Source organism: Crinia signifera, chromosome 6, assembly GCF_055691185.1.
Source record: "Crinia signifera chromosome 6, ASM5569118v1, whole genome shotgun sequence".
Lineage (NCBI taxonomy): Eukaryota > Metazoa > Chordata > Amphibia > Anura > Myobatrachidae > Crinia > Crinia signifera.
In genome coordinates this window covers 124,994,051-125,015,154 of record NC_139222.1, presented here as the reverse complement: position 1 = coordinate 125,015,154, position 21,104 = coordinate 124,994,051, and the positions used below count along the sequence as shown (strand labels likewise).

The following is a 21,104-nucleotide window of genomic DNA, read 5'->3' as shown; positions in this document are numbered from 1 at the left end:
ACTATTTTGGGCCCTTATGTTGTATATTAGAGGGCATACACAGTTTAACAAACCAATCATTTCAGCAATAGGGACTGCTACTTTTGTAGCTGTACAGTAGTGCTTGGTTTGTTTGGGCAGCTAACATTGCTAATTCTCTTTACAGCTGGAGAATGCCATTCTCCTCAACCGATTCCTCACCCTCATCATGATCTCACAGTGGGGCAGATGTATTAAGTCTTAAAAGGAGATACACGCAAGGATGATAAAGAGTGATAATGTCCAGCCAATCAGCTCGTAATTGCCATGTAACAGGCTGTAATGGCAGTAAGGAACTTGGGGGTAGATTTATTAAGCTTGGTGAAGTAATAAAGTGTCTGGTTTTTATCACCAGCCAATCAGCTCCTACCTGTGATTTTTCAAACCAAGCCTATAACTTCACAGTTAGGAAGCGATTGGCCGGGATCACTTCACCAAGCTTAATAAATTTGCGCCTGATTGACTGGACATATAGCACTCTTTATCCCCCTCATGATTTTTTCTTTTTTTTTTAAGGCTTTAGGGCCAGATGTTCTAAGCTTCAAAAGTGATAAAATGGAGAGTGATAAACTGCCAGCCAATCAGCTCATACCTGCCATGTCACAGACTGTGTTTGAAAAATGTCAGGTAGGAGCTGATTGACTGGTTGTATATCACTCTCCATTTTATCACTTTTGAAGCTTTGTACATCTGGCCCTAAGACACCTGCCCTAATATTAGCTCATCCTCACTGGTTTCCACCATTACAGAAGTTCTTAATCATTTCATTTTTCTGAACATAAGCTTTTATAATTCACCATACCCCAGTAGGTTTCTTGTATCCAGACTGTATACACTTTCTGTAATCTGCAACCTTTTGCACCAATATTTAATTTAGTACATTTAATCCAATTAGGTGAAATTCTTTTGAGGGCCATGGATATGACTCCAGGTTATTTACCCCATTCCTGTTTCTCAGTCTAACCAATGACCTCTACTATGCTTATATACATTCCAGTCTTCAGTCTTCCATCTGCTTTTCATAAATTGTCAGATTAAGGTATTACTGTGCTTTTTCAAAAGAAGAAATCCTTCCCTTTCTTGTTGCCAGATCATTTGCCTTTGCATTACCCTTAGCTTAACGTTTTTTTTTTCAACATAGCATTATTTACTTTTCTATGGTCATAGCTGTGAGGTTATTAGGACATTTTTCATATTTATAATGTTATTTTTTTTTTTTAGAAAGGATGATATTCTCTGTAATAGGAGTTTAATTACACAATAATTGCATTAAAGTAAAGGGTTATAAAAATTATGGGTACTTGTTTACTAGCACGGCGCCCATCGCATCGCATACCATAAGGCATACGATTGTATGCGATGCGATGTTAGCCGATATATAGTGTGGCGAGCGCAGCGAGCCACCGAGCCTGAAGCGTGGTCAGCGGAGCGAGCCCCGCCAGGGGACGCGGAATACATGTGAAGTAATGCGCGGCCCCTCGCGGGGCTCGCTGCGCTCGCCACGCTTCGGGCTCGGTGGCACGCTGCGCTCACCACACTATATAAAATCAACTCCACGCCGACGTGGATAGTGGGGGTATGAAAAGGTCGGAGACGCGTACCGCCGCCCCTCGCGGCCTCGCTGCACTCGCCACACTTAGAGTTGCTGTTGATAGTGGCGGTGGCGTGGGGGTGCATTTAACATTGTAAGCACCTATTAAGGTGCTTATACAATTAAAAATCGTATAGGGGGACCATTTAACATTGAAAAAACCCATTAGGGTGCTTATACAATTTAAAATCGCATCGCATTGCATTGCATGCCATTGTATGCCATACGACTGGAAATTGTATTTATACAATGCCATACAATGCGTACCCCAACTGCGTACCCCAACTGATATCAAAGCTGTGACGTTCTTATAAAGGTTTCTTTCTCAGACCACACGATAGATTGATTGTAAAAAAAATGTTTTAATGGCTTCCACATCAAAAACAATTACATAAGATAAAATGGATAAAATAGTGACACCATGAGGAAGATCCTAGAGAGGATCGAAACACGTTGTGTGAACAGAGGAGGACGCACTTTGGACTACTAGTATCCAGTTTGGGACCCCGATCTTTCACTCCCTGGTCAGAAAATCCAGAAAAGCCTTCCAGGTTGTAGATCGTAGACCGCCCAGCAGTCCAAGTGTTATCCTCACTATTTTATCGATTTTATCTTATGTGATTGTTTTTGATGTGGAAGCCATTAAAATAGTTTTTTACGATCAATCCATCGTATGGTCTGAGAAAGAAACCTTTATAAGAACGTCACAGCTTTGATATCAGTGAGTTGGGGTACACATTGTATTCCCAGTTTTGGTGGCACCCCCCCCCCTCTCCTTGGTGCGTTTAAAAGATACCTTGATGTGCAAGCATATCATCTGTACACTGTGAGTTGGGGTACAAATTTACTTAAAGATACCTTGATAGGCTTTACCAGCCACATTATTAATGTGAGTTGGGTACGTTATTCAGTAGCAATCAGGTGGAAGGAACATCACCATAGTCCCTCATCTCCTGCACGGGTGTCATCAAGATTCTGTGTGGAGATACTTCACCATATGCCATTTTTTGTTTCTTATTCTTTTTTCATGGACAAACTCATGTGAAAATTCACCACAAGGACCTTTGCCTTGTCCATCTGATGAGAAGGGAAATCCCACTAACAAAGGGAAGTATTATTTAGCGTGTTGTAAGCGCTGGAAGAATGCCACAGGATGCTAACTCCCCTTGACATTTGTACGTGCAGCTCAATGTTACAATATCACCAGCAGGGCCGCCAATAGGTTAGTGCTGTGGGTACAGCTGTCCCAGGCCCTGGCCTCTGGAAGCGCCCGGGCAGTTAATTTTGCCTCGACTGCCTCTGCCATACCTCCCAACAATGCTCTGTTTCTGGACTTCGCTCTTAATTTATGATTACCATCACCTCTGTTGAAACACCTTTCTTATCAATTAACCTGTTTAAAACAGGTGATGGCGATCAATAATTAAGAGGAAAGTCCAGAAATAGAGCATATTGTCCCTCCTGGAGAGGGTCATGTTGGGAGGTATGCTCTGCTGCACTCAATGCACTGAACAAAGCAGGTCCCGGAGTGCAGGCTTATTCTTTCCAGGATGCCGGCGGCCAATTAAAATGCTGCACCAGCTTTTGAACCAATCAGAGCTTGTATACTGGCAGCCAATCAGAGCAGCTGCCGGTATGCAAGCTCTGATTGGTTCACCAGCCGGTGCTGCATTTTAATTGTCCGCCAACATCCTAAGTTGAAGAAGCCTGCGCTCCGGGACCTCCGAATTTCACAGCATTGCGTGTGGACTAAATGCCACCTGCATGGATGGCCACCGCCCCTCTCACTATGCAATTTGCATAATCATCCATTTGTAGCCTTGGGTTCAGGGGAGAAATCATTCGATGATCGGCGCCCATCTAATTAGTTCTCCAGTGCTTGCAGATCTGAGACACCTCTATGGTGTCTCTGATCTGCGAGCTCCCTGTGCGGGAAGCAGGCTGGCAGCTGACATGCGCCACTGATGTCAGCTGTCCGCCCCCTCACACCAGGCGATTTGCATGGGAACATCCAGCATTTTCATGGGAACGGCCTTGAAATGCTAGGCGTTCCCATGGGCTATGCCCCCCGCCCCACCGCCTGCACTGCCAGGTGCGAGCGGGATGGTGAACATGTAGTTCACTTTGCCAATTTGCACCATGCATCTGCACATGTGCAGAAATGCTTCAACAGTTTTGAGTGGGTTGAGCTCCCGATGGTTGCTTCTGCACCACCAGGCCAATCGGTCCACTTCTTGTCTGTAGGCTGATTCGTCCCCGTCCTTGATAAGGCCAATGACGGTAGTGTCATCTGCAAATTTGATTATCTTTACTGATTGTGCCTTGTGCAGGCGTTGGTCTACAGGGAGAAGAGCAGGGGTGACAGTACACAGCCCTGGGGGGGCTCCTGTGCTGATGGACCGCACTTGGGAGGTGAATCCCCCCGCTTTCACGACTTGTTTTCTATCATTCAGAAAGTCCACAATCCAACACATTGCTTCAGGGACTCCTAGGCGGAGTAGTTTGGGGTGGAGGATGTTGGGGATGATTGTGTTGAAAGCCGAGCTGAAGTCAACAAACAGGACCCTTGCATAGGTACCAGGCAAATCCAGGTTCTGCAGAATGTAGTGCAGGCCCAGGTTGACTGCGTCCTCAATGCATCGATTAGATCGGTAGGCGAACTGGAGGGGGTCTAGCTGGTAGTCAGTCACAGCTTTCAGGTGGTTCAGTACCAGGCACGCTAATGTTTTCATGATCACAGACGTCAGAGCTATCGGCCGGTAGTCATTCAGATTTGTAATAGTTGATTTCTTGGGGACCAGAACAATAGTGAAGCTTTTGAGGCAGGAGGGAACCTTGTGTAGCTCCAGAGATTTGTTGAAGATCCTGGTGAATATGGGGGCAAATTGACCAACGCATACTCTCAGGGCAGATGGTGATACCCCTTCAGAACCTGGTGCTTTCCTTGGCTTGGCCCTCTTGAACATCTTCTCCACCTCTACTTGGGTAACCTGGAGTGACTGGAGTTGGCTGTCCACGGTTGGGGCAGCACAGAGGGTATGGTTTGGTTCTCAGTGGACTACTTTTTCAAACCTGCAATAGTTGTTCAGCTCATCAGCTATGTCTTGGTACATGGCGGTAGGTTTGGGTGTTTTCTTGTAGCTGGTTATAGATTGCATTCCTTTCCAAACAGATACAGGGTCATTAGTGGACAGGTCATTTGTCAGCTTGTCAGATAATCGCTTTTTTGCTAGCCTGATTTCTTTTGTTAGGGAGTTCTTAGCTCGGTTGTATTGTGCTCTGTCACTATTGCTGTAGGCCTCCTTTTTGGCTCGGCGGAGTTGTCTGAGCTGGGCGTTGAACCAGGGCTTGTTGTTGTTGAAGATGCGGTAGGTCTTGGTGGGTATACACATGTAAAATGCAGCAATAATGTTTAGGATATATCCAAAGCACTGTCTGTGTCTGGTTCTCCTTCTTCTCCCGTTCTCACAAGGGGTGTATATGTGGAACAAAGAGAAGGATTAAATGTGTAGGATTGTAGATTTCATCTGAATAACAATAAATGTGGAGCTGGGATAGGACATACAACACTCACAAGAAGTGTGTGTGTGTGTGTGTCAGAAGCTTATAACGGTATCTTTATGGTGATGTTGATAGCCTTTACCAAAATACACCAATGTTACCCTGATACTCATTGCAAAAAAAAGAGTATTTCAACTTCAATACTGTATGCACATTGTTACAGGGCTACTGTTGGGATATATTACTTCTGCCCCAAATTAATTGGGTTACAAACCAATACATCTGGTAACATTCAGCAGTTAACCTGAGCTGCTTGGTCGGGACTTAATCCACAACTAGTATACCACCATACCTCACTGGAGTGCCCAAACCCTTTTCGAACTTGGAAGCCAAGCAGTGAAGGGCCAGGGCAGTATCCAGGTGGGGGACCCCTGGAGAAGTCCAGGTGTGGTATCGTAGATAGGTATCCCAGTCAACAGACCAGCAGCCCAGGAGCCGCCTACTGCTCGATTCTAAACCCTCGCCAATATTGGCATTAATTATTGTATTTTACAGGATTAATTTATTCAGTAAATCTGCTTGCCAGTTTGGGACAACAAACTCATTTTTGCTACCTACGGTCACTTTGGTCATTTTGGGGGAAATTTACTAAAGGAAATTTGTAAAAAATAGGTGTATTTGTATCCAGAAATACATTTATTTTTGACATTTATTATCCCGAAAATACGGCAATTCGCATTCGTATTGATAGCACAGCAATACGACTACGAATTGCCATATTTTCGGGATAGTAAATGTCAAAAATAAGTGTATTTCTGGATACAAATACACCTATTTTTTACAAATTTCCTTTAGTAAATTTCCCCCTTTACCTCTGATGACTACATGCAACAAATGGTAAATTATATGTGTGGTAAACTCAAAATTTGGTATATGACTTATGAATTATTACTTACCAGTACCACACAACAAAAACAAAAACAATTATTCTCAGAGTAATGTTTATTTCATTTATTCTTTATGCCACCTTATTTTAACAAGTCCGCAATAAAAGTTATGTTTTAAACTAAATACATATTACATTTTCTAAGAGTGCGCCCAAAAAGCGTTTACTTTCTTTTGTTTTGCACCTTTGCAAATACAAAACAAACCCACCCTCAGGTACACACTGTGGCTTAATCCAGGTTGGCCTCTGCTGGCAGTGTTGGGGTGCTGATGGGCTGCGGCTCGGTCTGGGACCACTGCCACAATGCCCTGGGGGTTTACTTTTCTGCTACCTCTATGAATGGTCGCCGGTCCACTCTCCAACAACTGACATTCAACTTTGCTGCATCCTTACTGCACAGGGAAGCAAGGGCAGCGTGGACTGTGAGGGCTGCCGATCTGCCCACATCCTGCTCCATCAGGCTACGGGTGGTCTGTTCAAGGGGTGAGCTCCATTTCAGAAGGGCTTCTCTGCTTTGCTTGGTTACCACCCTTGACAGGGTCATCACACTCAAGGGGGTGATGAACGAGGACAAGGACAGGGGAGACAAGGGGAGACGTAGTTTGTCTGAACTGCACAGCTCAGAGGCAGCCTTCTGCCAGCTGGCAGCTTTAGTAATTTATAAGTGTCTGTTCATTTGATATGTGAACATTTTCATAGATTTAAATCATTTAATGTATTTGGATTCTGGGAAACCGTTACAATGGGAGATTAAGGAATAGAACTGTCCTAACAGTACATTTAGGTCACGCCCACACAGAAACAGGAAGTGAAGGGGCTGACCTAAGGACAGTATAAATATGGATACTAGCAGGTTACCGCCATACACCCTGAGGAAGACTTGGAAAGTCGAAACGCTTTGGTGGATTGGAGGTACCTGGGATCCTTATCTGCACCTGATATTGGAACTATTTTGTGGAGACGACGTGAGGAGGTCTACCCGGGTCTTAACATCTGACCCCACACTAAGCTCCAAGCTTAGCCTTTTTATAAGGCCAGATACGGTACCAGGCTTTTTATTAAGAGTGACTTTTTGTTTATGTATGTGTATTGATTAAAATGTACTTTTTACGCTATGAGTTTTCCCCTCTATATTTTTATCTCTGAGGGAAGTGGAAGGGACTGAAAAGTTGGTCTATTAAGTGTGTGACCCCCGATCTACATGTGATTTCTGGCCTAGAAGAGGCCCCTATCATAAATATATAAATATATCTATATCACTTAGGCCCTTATTCTGGTTGGTGCGGATATTCCCGCATTCTTACGGTGCGGTCCGCACGCCACGGTGTTTTGCCGCGTGCGGCCATCGTCCGTAGAAACGCCCACGTGTCCTCCGCATTCGGACGGACTCACTCTTTAAGAACAGGGCGTGTTTACGGACGACATACAAACCATGCGTGTGCGGGAGAAACACTCCGATTCTGCACGGTATTACAGAGTATTACAGAGTATGCTCGGAAATACCGCATCCGAACGGGAGCCAAGCGGTGCTACCGCCCGTAAGCGGAGTATTTACGCCAAACAACCCACTATTATGTCAATTCTGCAATACATCACATGACCCACTTATTCAATTACCTATCCTCATAAAAAAATGCTTCTTTGGAATTGGAATCAATTAGATGCCAATATATCCTTACAAGCATGCCTAACACATGCATTGCACACATTAACCCTTACAGCAAATCAAGTGCAATGGTTTCAATTAAAGCACTGACAAGCGTCCTATTAGTGAGTAATGAGTAAAGGAGTAGATTCTATTGGGTTCAGGTGTTAATGCTTGTAGTCATTAGGCGTACGTTCGCCTACCGCATGAACGAGTGGTGTCCGCAAAGCAATAGTACACTTGTGGACACCGCACATTTCTGCCCTTTTTGATCGCGTGCATTCGGAGTGGTTTCCGAATGTACGCCCCCCAACATAAGTGTACTCCCCCGTGTCCGCCCATGTTTCCGCCCCGTTTTGCCCACTTTGAAACTACGCCCATGTGTCATTCCGCATGACGCCCATAATACGCCCCTATTTCCCGACTGATAGCGGTGAACAGTTTTGGACGGGATTTGCCCGAACTGGTACTGAGTCAAGGCGTGGCACATGCGCGTAGCGTTCTCCACGCATGCGCAGACGCCGTAAAGACGCGATCCGTAAGTACGCGGTAAAGTCCGCGTCAATCAGAATAAGGGCCTTAGTCTGCACTATGAGATCTGTTTCTGTTTTTTTTCCTGAGGTCAAAATACCCAATTGAACAAAGAAGGAAATCCTAAACATAAAAGTAGTACTGAAGGATAAGAACATTTGCTTCAATAGGAAGCGTGGGCTTAAATTGGCGTTAAACTGAAGAAAAATTCTATCAGGAATACAGAAATACTGCAAAAAAACAACAACAAATGTGACTTCATTTACTCTTCACAACAAACACCTCCTGTCTGTTTATCCTGGAGACCCAGCACTGTACTGCCTGTATTAGACACTGAAAGAACTTTCCACTTCACCTGCAATTACATGTATTTATACTTTCAATTTTGAACAAATATCTAATGCACAGCTGCACCAATATAAATTTGACTTTATTCGTTTGAAAATCCTGTCCTAATTACCTTTGCTTTTTTGCCAACCCTCACATCCTCTCATTTCTAGAACAGTGTATCTTAACCACTTGAGAGGTATGCCCGGAATCAACTGTGCTGCTGCATCGGGCTGTCCCGTAAAATTTCCGGGCATACCACCAATATGAAGGTGTGCACCAGTGGTACCTGCAGCTGTCCACCACTGGGGCATCACCTGTCTGGGCACTCCCCCCCTCACCTCCCATTGCTCCCCCTCACCTCTCCGCTCTATCGGTCATACGCCGGAGCTCCCCTGCCCCTGCCACCATTAGTAGCAGGGAGCAGGTGTCAGGCGCGGGGATCTTCGACACGGCTCAGGAGTTCGGGACACCCCAAGCATCCCTAAGCCTGCAACTTATTGTGAACGGTGGCTGGGGCAGTGGCAGGGCCTGGGAGCTCCAGCACACAAATCCCGGAACGGAGATGAGGGGGAGCGACAGGAGGGGGGAGCAAGGGGGGGGGGGGGGGTTGGGTGGCCCATCGCTCTGTGGTGGGTTTTGCTGGGGCAGGACAAACCTGCCCTGGTAGCTTTGTCCTGCCCCAGCAAAACCCACCACTCAAGGGGTTAAAATTCAGTTCTGCATCCACATACTCTTTTATTGTGCTAGATACTAAATTATTATAATGGAACATACACATTTACCGACATTGTACTTTCACATGCATTTCTGTAAATCATCTTCTCTAATTCTCTCATATCCAGTAGCCCCAGTTTATATACAGGTTTCCTCCCCCTACTAATGTCATCCATAATCTGTCCCCTCCCACTTCACTCAGTGTCTTCCTAATCCTTCATTGTGCCACTGGTTCCCACCTCTAGCCTTAGTCTCTAGTCTCTTACACTGCATCCTCTCTCTCCCACTCTATATACAATCACTCCTCTATTTCCCTTCCCCTCCTCTCCAGTTTTTATTTACCTCCTCTCTCCTGCTACCTTTCCCATCTTGCCAAATCCTTAGTCTGTTCTTCTTATCAGACAACAGTCCCTCTCTTATCTCCAACTGTCTCTCTGCTCTCTCTTCCTGGATATCTCAATGCTTTCTAGAACTTAATATTCCTCATGGTGCCCATACCGTCCGTTCCCAGACCGTCCGTTATGTACTATGAGATGTGGGCTCCCGCTGTTCATCGCTAGCTGTTCATCGCATCGCATCGCATTGCATGCACTATGCATGCACAAGGAATGCGATGCGTACTATATAAGTACACAATGGATCCGTTAAACGGACCGTGTATGGGCGGCTTAAGATTGAGCTGATCATCTTCCCATCCTTCTGCTTCTAAAGTTTGCCCTCTAGGTTATCCTGGACTAATTTTTTGTACGATGCCTTCTTTTATAAATGAGTACAACAAATATTGCCCAGATAATACTGGGGTAGTCACATCCTTAGGCAATTCCTGATATTCACCATAATGTCATAAAAATACGACAGACTCTCATATTTTATATATTTTATGTGTTCAGAACATTTTGGTAACTTGCTTAGTGTCCTTGTGTGCAATTTAAAGTCCCCCTGATACCAGATGGGCCCTATGTAGGAACCTACGTTGCCTTTTGGGAAATCTGCCTCTGTTCACCATCAGCCAGTGAAAGACACTTGTGATAATTTGTTCCTTATCTATAAATTATGTAATTTTGTATATACACAATACACAAATGAATATTGAGAATTAGGAGCAAAGAAAGAAAGGAGCTTTTTACTTGGACAAATCATGCTGCAAGGCACAGGGAGCCAATACATTCATTATGGTACTTGTTTCCTAGCACGGCCACACCGATTAAGATCGGGGTGATCGTGCTGAAAAAAATCGGGTCGATCGCATCGCATGCGATTTGGTCGCATGCGATGCGATCGACGCGACCGACCGATTTTTCACCCGATTTTTTCATTAAATCCAATGTAAATTGGGTCCCTGGGACCCAATTTTACATTGGATTGAATGAAAAAAATTCCCAACCCCCCCAAATTCAAGCGCGTAAACCCCACCCCACGATAGACGGCAACCCGAAGCGTGGCGAGCGCAGCGCGCCCGCGAGGGGCGGCGGTACGCGTCCTCCGACCTTTTCATGCCCTACTATCCACTAGGGCGTGGAGTGAGAATAGAATAGTGTGGCGAGCGCAGCGAGCCACCGAGCCCGAAGCGTGGCGAGCGCAGCGAGCCCCGCGAGGGGACGCGGATACCTTCACAGGTAAACGCGTCCCTTCGCGGGCTTCACAGCTGTCCGCGTCGCCACGGACACCTGTGAAGCCCGCGAAGGGACGCGTATAACTGTGAAGATATCCGCGTCCCCTCGCGGGGCTCGCTGCGCTCGCCACGCTTCGGGCTCGGTGGCTCGCTGCGCTCGCCACACTATTCTATTCTCACTCCACGCCCTAGTGGATAGTAGGGCATGAAAAGGTCGGAGGACGCGTACCGCCGCCCCTCGCGGGCTCGCTGCGCTCGCCACGCTTCGGGTTGGCGTGTATCGTGGGGCGACGACGGGGACATTTATAATGTGAAATGGGTCATATTGACCCATTTCACATTTTTTGACATTTTTACACCATTTCAATGTTAAAAAATTTTTTAACATTGAATCCTATGCAAAAATCGGGTGCATCGCGTCGCATCGCGTCGGGACCAATGTTAATGGTCCCGACCGACGCGATGCCCCCGATATTTTAACTTCCCGACAAGATTTCAATGTTAAAATTTTTTTTAACATTGAAGTCAATGGAAATATCGGGGGCATCGCGTCGGTCGCGTCGGGACCAATGTTAATGGTCCCGACCGACGCGATGCACCCGATTTTTGTTTCCTAGCCGGCAAAATGGACCTGATTTCAAAAGAAATCGGGTCCATCGGGGTAATCATGTCCCTTAATTAAGGGACACGATTACTTAAGATTGTGGCCGTGCTAGGAAACAAGTACCTTCATTATTTTTTTGTCAGCAGGGTAAATATTGTAAGCAGTTGCACACAGCCCAATATGAGGGGAAGGTTTCTTTTTACTCTGCTAAGTTAGGACACACCCCTCCAAGCTTTAAGGGTCAGATGGATTAAGCTTCAAAAGTGATAAAATGGAGAGTGATAAACAGCCAGCCAATCAGCTCCTACCTGCCATGTCACAGACTGTGTTTGAAAAATGTCAGGGAGGAGCTAATTGGTTGGTTGTTTATCACTCTCCATTGTATCACTTTTGAAGCTTGGTGCATCTGGCCCTCAATCTTTTTGCACATTTTAAATCTGCCATCCATGCAATGTAATATATTTTTATACAAGTTGAATGAAAACATGAAAATTACCATGTGCTTTTCTTTTGTAGTCCCAACCCACCAGATTCTATCTCACATACCCTCTGCATATAAGCTTTCTGACCTGTCATCACTGCTCACCAACTTTTATCTCATGCCAACTCATCCCTTCACCACTGCCGCCCATCATTATTTTTCCCACATGCCTAACACTGCCCATCAATATTTTTGTTACATGCCCCACTGCTTTTCAGATTTCCCCTCACATGTCTCTCTGCGCACTATCTCTTAATCACACATCACTCTACTAACTACTTTTCCTCTCAAGCCACCCCCTTGCTTATCTGTGTCCCACATTGTCTCTTTTACTTACCTGATTTCCTCACCATACAGTAGCTGTGTGATAACGGAATGGGATCATTCGTCAGACTGCATTTAGGTCTACAGTCATTAGGTCTACCCCACTAGGTCGACTGGCAGGAAGGTCGACCTGACTTAAGGTCGACATGGGCCAAGGTCGACATGACTTAAGGTCGAATTTGCATGAAGGTCGACATGAGGAAGGTCGACTGGTCATAAGGTCGACATGGGTTTTTCACTGTTTTTTGATCCGAATGTCGACACAGTCGACATGGACACAGTTGACAATGAGAAACGGACGCTCGCTATGCTTTGGGCACGGTGCCTCGCTGCGCTCGGCACACTATTTTATTCTCCCACCACGCCCTAGTGGATGGTAGGGCATGAAATACCGCCTGTCGGCACATGTCGACTCAAAAAACAGTGAAAAACCCATGTCGACCTTATGACCAGTCGACCTTCCTCATGTCGACCTTTATGCAAATTCGACCTTAAGTCATGTCGACCTTGGCCCATGTCGACCTTAAGTCAGGTCGACCTTCCTGCCAGTCGACCTAGTGGGTAGACCTAATGACTGTAGACCTAAGTTCATTCTAATAGATGACCGCATCCCGTGATAATGCACCAGCCATTTAGCTCCTTTCTGTCATTTTTAAAACATACCCTGTAACTTAATAGCAGCTGATTGGCTGCTACGTTATCACTGCTCACTTTATCACTTCATCAGGCTTAATAAATCTGCCTCTGAGATAGAGCAGCAAATAGTAATGGCTACGGATGCCCTTCTTGCATCTAGTTTAATCTGGATTGAGCCAGAAGGATTATTTTCTAGATACCAAATACTCCACAAACAGCAAGCATTGTATACAATCACAAATTACCCAGAACAAATGTGATATAATAATTAACATAGTTCCAAAAATTCTCTTTCTCTAATCTGTAATGATGTAGGTATCAGTGCGGGATGCAGTTACAATCCTCATTGATACCCTGTAACTTAATAGCAGCTGATTGGCTGCTACGTTATCACTGCTCACTTTATCACTTCATCAGGCTTAATAAATCTGCCTCTGAGATAGAGCAGCAAATAGTAATGGCTACGGATGCCCTTCTTGCATCTAGTTTAATCTGGATTGAGCCAGAAGGATTATTTTCTAGATACCAAATACTCCACAAACAGCAAGCATTGTATACAATCACAAATTACCCAGAACAAATGTGATATAATAATTAACATAGTTCCAAAAATTCTCTTTCTCTAATCTGTAATGATGTAGGTATCAGTGCGGGATGCAGTTACAATCCTCATTGATGGAATCCCGGCGGTCAAAATCCCGACGCCAGAATCCTGACCGCCAAAATACAGACACTTTCTCCCTCTATGGGTGTCCACGACAAGGGGGGTCGATCCACGTCCCCCCTTGTCGGGATTTCGGCGGTCGGGATTCCGGCGTCGGGATTTTGTACGCCGGGATTCCTTCCGCCGGGATTTAGTACCAATCCCATCAGTGCATTTGGTGGTAGATTGACAGCAAAGTGAGTGTATGAAAATAAAAAAAAAAAGAATGTACATTTATTAACATTACATTTTTTAACATCATGATATACTGTAGTTCCCTTTTAAAATATTGAATTTTCAATATTTAGGTGGAATTAGCTGGTATTAAAATACAGTTTTCATCAGTGCATTTTGTTTGAGCTTGTTTTTATATCAAGAATTAATGTTTCCCAATTATCACCTCATACAGTACTTTCTCAATATTTGGATGGGGTAGTTGTGCCCGCTAATTCTCTCCCCCCCCCCCCCCCCCCTCCTCTTTCCTTAGCTGCTACCTGGTGCTTAAATTAGATCCTTATTTTTCTGTATGACACATTTTGTGTTATACTGCTTAATCTAATCAATAAATGTACTGTGTACTGAAATACATGAGCAATAAGCAATGTCTCTGGCAGGATGGCATTCATCCAGCACAGTGGTCTGTATGACATCATCATAGACCACAAGACAAACCAGGAGTCTTTATAAGTGCCTGAATCATGAGATGTGATTACCACTTGTTAAATATGTCCCTTCCTAACGTATTATTTCTGTATTAGACAGATCAGCAGTGTTAGAGCTCAGTATTCTGCTGGAAAGAATTGGGTCATTCAATGGATAAAGGTGATCCACAGATATATTTTCCTGCTAACATGTAATTATGACCATGTTTACAGAAAAAGGAGAGAAGGTGCTGTAACCACCAACAGCTCCCACCACAGCAGACGGGACTGTCGCTTTGATGGGAGATAATTTGCTACATCCACCATAGACTTTCCTGAATAAAAAATGTCAAGTAGTGGAGCAACAAATATGCTCTCATTCATGTATCTGTGTAGTGAGGACCAGATTTATAGTTTGTTCCTCCTTAGACCACTATCAGTATAAATCGTTAGTTGTGCACATCTGCCATGTCAGCCATAGAACTTTCCTGAGTTTTGCAATTGGTTCTAAGGGCAAATTTGCCAAAGGTTGTTTTTTTCATTCAGCTATATACAGTATATATATATATATATATATATTTATCAATATAGTCAGTGGTGCTAAATAGTGCTTAAAATGGGGAATTACCGATGGTCTACACATTGGTCTTGCGATCCTGGCTCCTTTGTATATTTAGTTAGTTGTATAATTAAAATCCTTACTTTAAAGATTACTGTCGAGTCTAATGTATAAGGAAAATGAAAAGTCACCCAGGTTCACTATTTCTAAATTAAGTTTAGTATATATTACTAATTTATGCAAAACTTCAATGCTTATTTTATATGCAGCACAAAAGATGCAAGAGACAATGGGCCCTAGCTAAATGCAAAACCTGTAACCACAGCATCAGTGGGGAATGATTGGCCCAGAGGCAAAAATATAATCTGGGCCCCCCTCCTTCACTCAACCCAAGGTCAAGAAGGATGTAACGGGTGGTATTGGCACTGACACTTTTAAATCTTACTCCAATTGGCTGGTGGGATTGTATGTTTTTTCCACATGCTATTTGGAGACTTTAGACAATGAATCTAAGTGGTGGCCTTCGGCCTTTGCGTACTTACTGGGGAGACTTTTAACAAAGACAAATGCTTTGTTTTTAACAATTACATACGGTCATGAACACCTTTGTGATAAGGAGGAGCCTACCCACTGTCAACTGTGCCAGACTTGGCCACACCATTTTATTTGTCATATATATTGAGGCCTGATCTCTCAATATGGTGTCATTTCTTTAGAAATTTAAAATTGCAGATTTTTACCAATACTGTTGGTTTCATTGGTTTCAGTTGTGCCCTTGGTACTCTGTGTGCTTATAATACTATATAGCATGAATGGCAGAAAGAGCAGGCATGGATTTCCTTTATTTATCATCTTTACATTCCAGTCAGTACAGGGAGACAGTGTCTCGGTGACTTGCCAGTATTTCTTGTTTGTCGTGCATGAAAGATTTACCTGACTTTCTGAAGAGCTTTTACAACATGAAGGCTTTGAAGGGTTGGTGAGGGTGACTCCTATCCCTGTCAGCATGCATGCTTTAGTGATGCCAGTGTGTAATGATGTCCTCATTATGGAGAGGATGTGCTCTCCAAGATTTCCTTGTCTTCCTCCTTGGACCCTCAAATTTACCCTTTTATGCTTTTGTGAGTTTATGTTACCTGGTTGGTGTTGGCTCTTGGCTCCTACATGCTGACTTGTCCTCACTGTCGAAATTCATGTTTTCCGTGGTTTTGAAGCACTGCATCTTTGGCATTGACCTTATACTGGGAAATTTCAGAGAGCATTCCTTTTGCATTGGGGATGCTACATTTGGAAAAGGGAATGCTATTTTTGGCCGCTTCTTTGTTGGCTACAGAGGCATATTGCTTGTTGGCTACAGAGCCATGTTGTGGAATGGTTTGATATTTCAGTTGTTTGTAGCTCATTGTAGTGTGCCCTGGTTTCTTGTTGTGCATTTGCAACTTAAGTAAGTTGTTGGTATTGCATCAGTGAATCTGTACGGTGAGAGCTTTGGGACATACTGTATGTTGGTAGCTGTTGCAGTCTCATATGGTCCCCTCATAAAAAAGTAACAAATTTAGGTACTTAATAGTAATATCTGGGCGCACGATTTTTTCATCGCATCGCATGCAATATAGTGGCATACAATTTAAGCAATGCGATTTTTCATTGTAAAGACCCGATTTTTAATTGTATATTCACCCATAGGTGATTTCATACCCCCAGTATCCAACTACGCATGGAGTTGATTTTATATAGCGTGGCGAGCGCAGCGAGCACAGCGAGGGGACGCAGAATACATGTAAAATAATCCGCATCCCCTCGCGGGGGTCGTTGCGCTCGCCACACTTTGGGCTCGGTGGCTCGCTGCGCTCGCCACACTATATAAAATCAACTCCATGCGTAGTTGGATAGTGGGGGTATGAAATCACCCATGGTTCACTATACAATTAAAAATCGGGTCTTTACAATGAAAAATCGCTTCGCATGCCTTAAGTAGTGGCATGCAATGAAAAAATCAGGCGCGCAGATAATACATAAGTACCCAAATTTATTTTGCCCATTGGGGAGTTTGTTCAAAGGTATCCTATAATTTGCTTTCATTAACTTGTAATTACCTTTATAGAGGAGATTGGGAGCATTTCATTGAAAGCAGTTGAATGTTTTTTTTTTTATTGGTGATTTGTTTCCTTTTTTGGGGGTGGACTAGGCTTGTATTTTATGATAATGGTGTGGTGGTTCTGTAGCGGAAACCTCACATTTGTGGGAAAATACAGTAGAGCAGCAGACAGGGTGCATGTTTAAAGTTTAACATTGTATATTTTTGTTTGGGTGCCCTCACCTTCATGTGTACATGTTACAAGCTGCAACACTCTTCCAGGGAGAGAAACACCTCTGTCATGGGATAAGCACGGGATTAGGCAGTCAAGTCTAGGAGGAGGAGTTGGATACCCATGTTCTTTTTGATAGAGTATCTTAGCAGTCTCCATTGTTTGGTCTGGCATTGGATGGTTCTGATTGTCCATTCTTTGCCACCATACATTTCATTAGTTGAATTAATTAATTCATTATAAATAAACAGTCCACTATTTTGCACTCCAAATTATGTATTGTGTTTATTTTAGTATGAATGCTATTCATTGTTCAGTTTTTATTGTTTGGGACTGGTATGGAGGACACCCTTTGTGCGAGAGGTGGCCAAATGTAATGCCTTGTAAACAATTACCTATTTACAAAAAACCTTAGAGTTCGGCATCCCGAGCCTATTACATTTGACCTAGGATATTTTATTAATGCTTCCAACCAAAATTCCTCATAAGAAGACTGCAGGAAGTGTATGTTATTATTGCTTGTAGAATAAGTAACTATGGGCAGTATGGTGTTGGTGGGGGCAGCAATAAAAAGGAACATGGGGCTGAAATGCTCTTAATGAATTTGTAGTACAACTAGCGGTCATTTTTTATCTAAATTATTTGTACAATTACCCTCCTTTGGTTACAAGGCAAATGACTTCATAGTTTGGATCCATCAGAAAAATCTCATTTTCATGGAAACATACTGTAGTTTATAAATGCATAATTATCTTTATACGTGTCAATATTGTTGAATGGAAAATCAGGATAAATTAAGGATCCATCCAAGCCATGCCGGACATGTCCAAACCCCACCTGCTTCACTCAATCTACACCATTTTCTGACAAGGTCACATTCCCTTTGGCAAGCCATATATTTCAATACATTAACTGAAGCCAAGAAGAGCTATTTTTTTTTAAAGTTAGGGTTTCACAACTCTTTTGCTTTATTTGGAATGTCATAACAGTAAAAAGATGTTTATGAATGTTACAATTGTACCAACTTATGCCTAAGATACCTCTAAGATAGCAGATATTATTAAATTGCTTAATAACTTAATGTATTCTTACTGAATTCATAATTTGAACCGAATAAAATGAAAATGATAAATAGAGATTATAGTTTTTTAGTTAGGGAAAAATTACAGTTACAGACAGTCATCTGGAAAAGTTTTAGCTGTGGAACAGAATTATCCAATATAGCTTCTTCTTTGGTTATGTTGTAATAAAAAAAAAAAAAATAACTGAAGAAAACTTTGCAATGTATATAATAGTATAAATATGAATCCACACACTCTGTATTTTAACATTGAGCTATAAATCAAATGTACTGTAAAAAGAATGCAACAAAATATTTAAAGATAGCTTTGCATCGTCTATTTGCATTATAAGACGATTGATTCCAAATGGAGTTAAGGTTTGCGGATTATGGAATCTGGTTTCTATACCTTTTTAAAAGTTTTTTTTTTTTTTTTACTTTGTTACTGATGGTTGTCTGAACTCATCTACATGGGTATTTAGGGCTGCACAAATTCCAGTATTAGCATTAACCATTTTATACCCTAGTACACACACAAATGACACTTTTTTCAGTGGACTTAATATTTTTCAAAAAACAGTATTAGTATGCTAATGTCTCCTGGCATGTAAAATTAAATCTACCTCAAAAGGTCAATTATCTTTTATTGCAAAAAGTCAAATAAAATAAAAAAAAAAATTAACATAACATCAGCAAGATCTAATGCTGTTTGCTTACAGGCAGTCAGGATGCTGGCAGTCAGACTAATGATGCTGGAATCTCGATACTGGTCAAGAGACCGATGATGGGATCCTAACATTGCTCATAATCCAGTCTGTCAGTATGCCATCATAAGTATGCTGGGAATGGCTATGGTTAGGCTGTGGGGTGGGAGGTGCAGGAAGGGAGGGTTAACGCTAGGCACTAAGAAGGAAGGGTTATGGTTAGGCACTGTGTTTGGTCAGGGTTAGGCTACAGGTGAGGTAGTGGTTAGGATTAGGCCCTAAAGGTGAGGGTTAGGCAGCAGGACAGACATGTAGGCTAAGTTTCTGGGAGGGAGAGTTAAGGGAGTAGGAGAGAAGGTTTAGCTTACTTACTGCCTGGGTGTTGGAACCTGACCATTGGGATGATGATGTTGGTCTTCTGAATGTTTACATCCTAAGTCCCAGGATCTCAATAACACTCCACCAAGACATACTTTATGGTTCCAAAATCAGCTATAACCCACCTTTAATCCACCAGCTTTAACCCCTTTTCGCTTGCTGCATTGTTATGGAGAGGAGATGTCTGCAAGCCCATACTTGTTCCTCAGTGGTTATAAATAGCAGTGTTATCAGAAGAGAAGTGGATGTTGACAAAGCTGTTACTGATATACAGTGACTACTAGGAGGCAATGTAAGCAGGATGAGCATTGATAGTTGGCAGGGGCGGATCCAAGAGAAAATTACAGGGGGGGAACCATGATAGGAAAGGGTGGGGGGGGGGGCTGTTAGTGGTGCCAGTGTACATGCTAAGAGAGTGGTGAGAGAGAGGAGGAGAGTGAAGTGAAGGATGTAGTTGTGCACATGCCAAAGGCATGCTCTGCAGAAGAGAGTGTGGCCATTAAAAAGGGGACGTTTCCTTGAGTGTAGTGTACCACACCATATACAACTTCTACACATTATGCAACAGAATACTAGACCACATTATACTTGCCCCTTACACATGATGCCAAATGGAGTGACTCAAATTTCACATAACGCCACATGGATTGAGCCAAAATTCACATAATGCCACACGGATGGAGCCAAAATTCACATAATGCCACACGGATTGAGCCAAAATTCATATAATGCCACATGCATTGAGCCAAAATTCACATAATGCCACATGAATTGAGCCAAAATTCACAATATGCTTTTGGCGGGCATTAAAAATTTACACCATAATGCCCATTAGATGTTAAGCCACACACCATAATGTCCATTACGTTTTTATGCCAAACACCATAATGCCTATTAAAAATTACCCTACATCAGTGCTGCTTACCTACATGCTCATTGCCAAGGGTTCCATGCTCATTGCCAGGGGTTCCATGCTAGTTTCCATGTGGGATTACATGCTCATTGCCGATGGGGGAATACATGCTCATGGTAACTGGGGAACAGCTGCTGCCAGGCAGAAGTGACAGCCATTGACAGCCGAGCAGAGAGGGGGCTGCCCAGCTGTATTCAGAGCACTGCAGGTCCCGGCTATTTGAAATAATACCCCTTTCACATCAGGAAATGCAGGGATTTACCCAGGAATATGGTCCCAGGATCATGCAGGGAAATTCCCAGGTTGGCCCCTTTTACACAAGCCTAGTCCGTGCATTTTCTGGTGTGAGGGGGAGAGAAAACCACCCCCCCCCCCTCTCCCCCCTTTTAACCGGCTATATATCGTTTAACTGGCTATATCTTTGGAACCAACAGACCCATTTACATGAGACCAGTATCATATTGAAAAACTTTTGAGTGGGCTTCAAATGATTTTGATCCTGTGAAAGTGGACCATTTGTTTCCAGAGAAATCTGCCCTCAAAGAACATGAACAGCCATGAAATTAAATTTCAGAAATAAAAAAAATCGGTTTACCCACAATATCTCTAACTAATTGACCCATATGGACCAGCTACTGATGGAAAGCTACTGATGGAAGGCCCAGTCCCCAGCTACAAAATGAGCTATGTCAGAAATGACATGGGGGGGGGGGGGGGACACATGCCTGGGTGCCACCCCCTGAATCTGCCCATGATAGTTGGTGCAGTAGCAATAGGAGGTAAATTGACTAAGAATTGTATTTCATCCATGTTGTACCGAGGTCAAATATGGATGATAATGATCAGACAGGGGTGCTTTTTAAAAATGAAAACACAGGAATTTACTATGTTCCCTTGTTTCATG

At 43.3% G+C, this 21,104-nt stretch overlaps 1 pseudogene; it reads left to right on the top strand.

Moving 5' to 3' along the window:
- The first annotated feature begins 5,448 nt into the window (after positions 1-5,448).
- LOC146011761 (5S ribosomal RNA) lies at positions 5,449-5,567 on the top strand (annotated as a pseudogene).
- Positions 5,568-21,104: the final 15,537 nt, after the last annotated feature.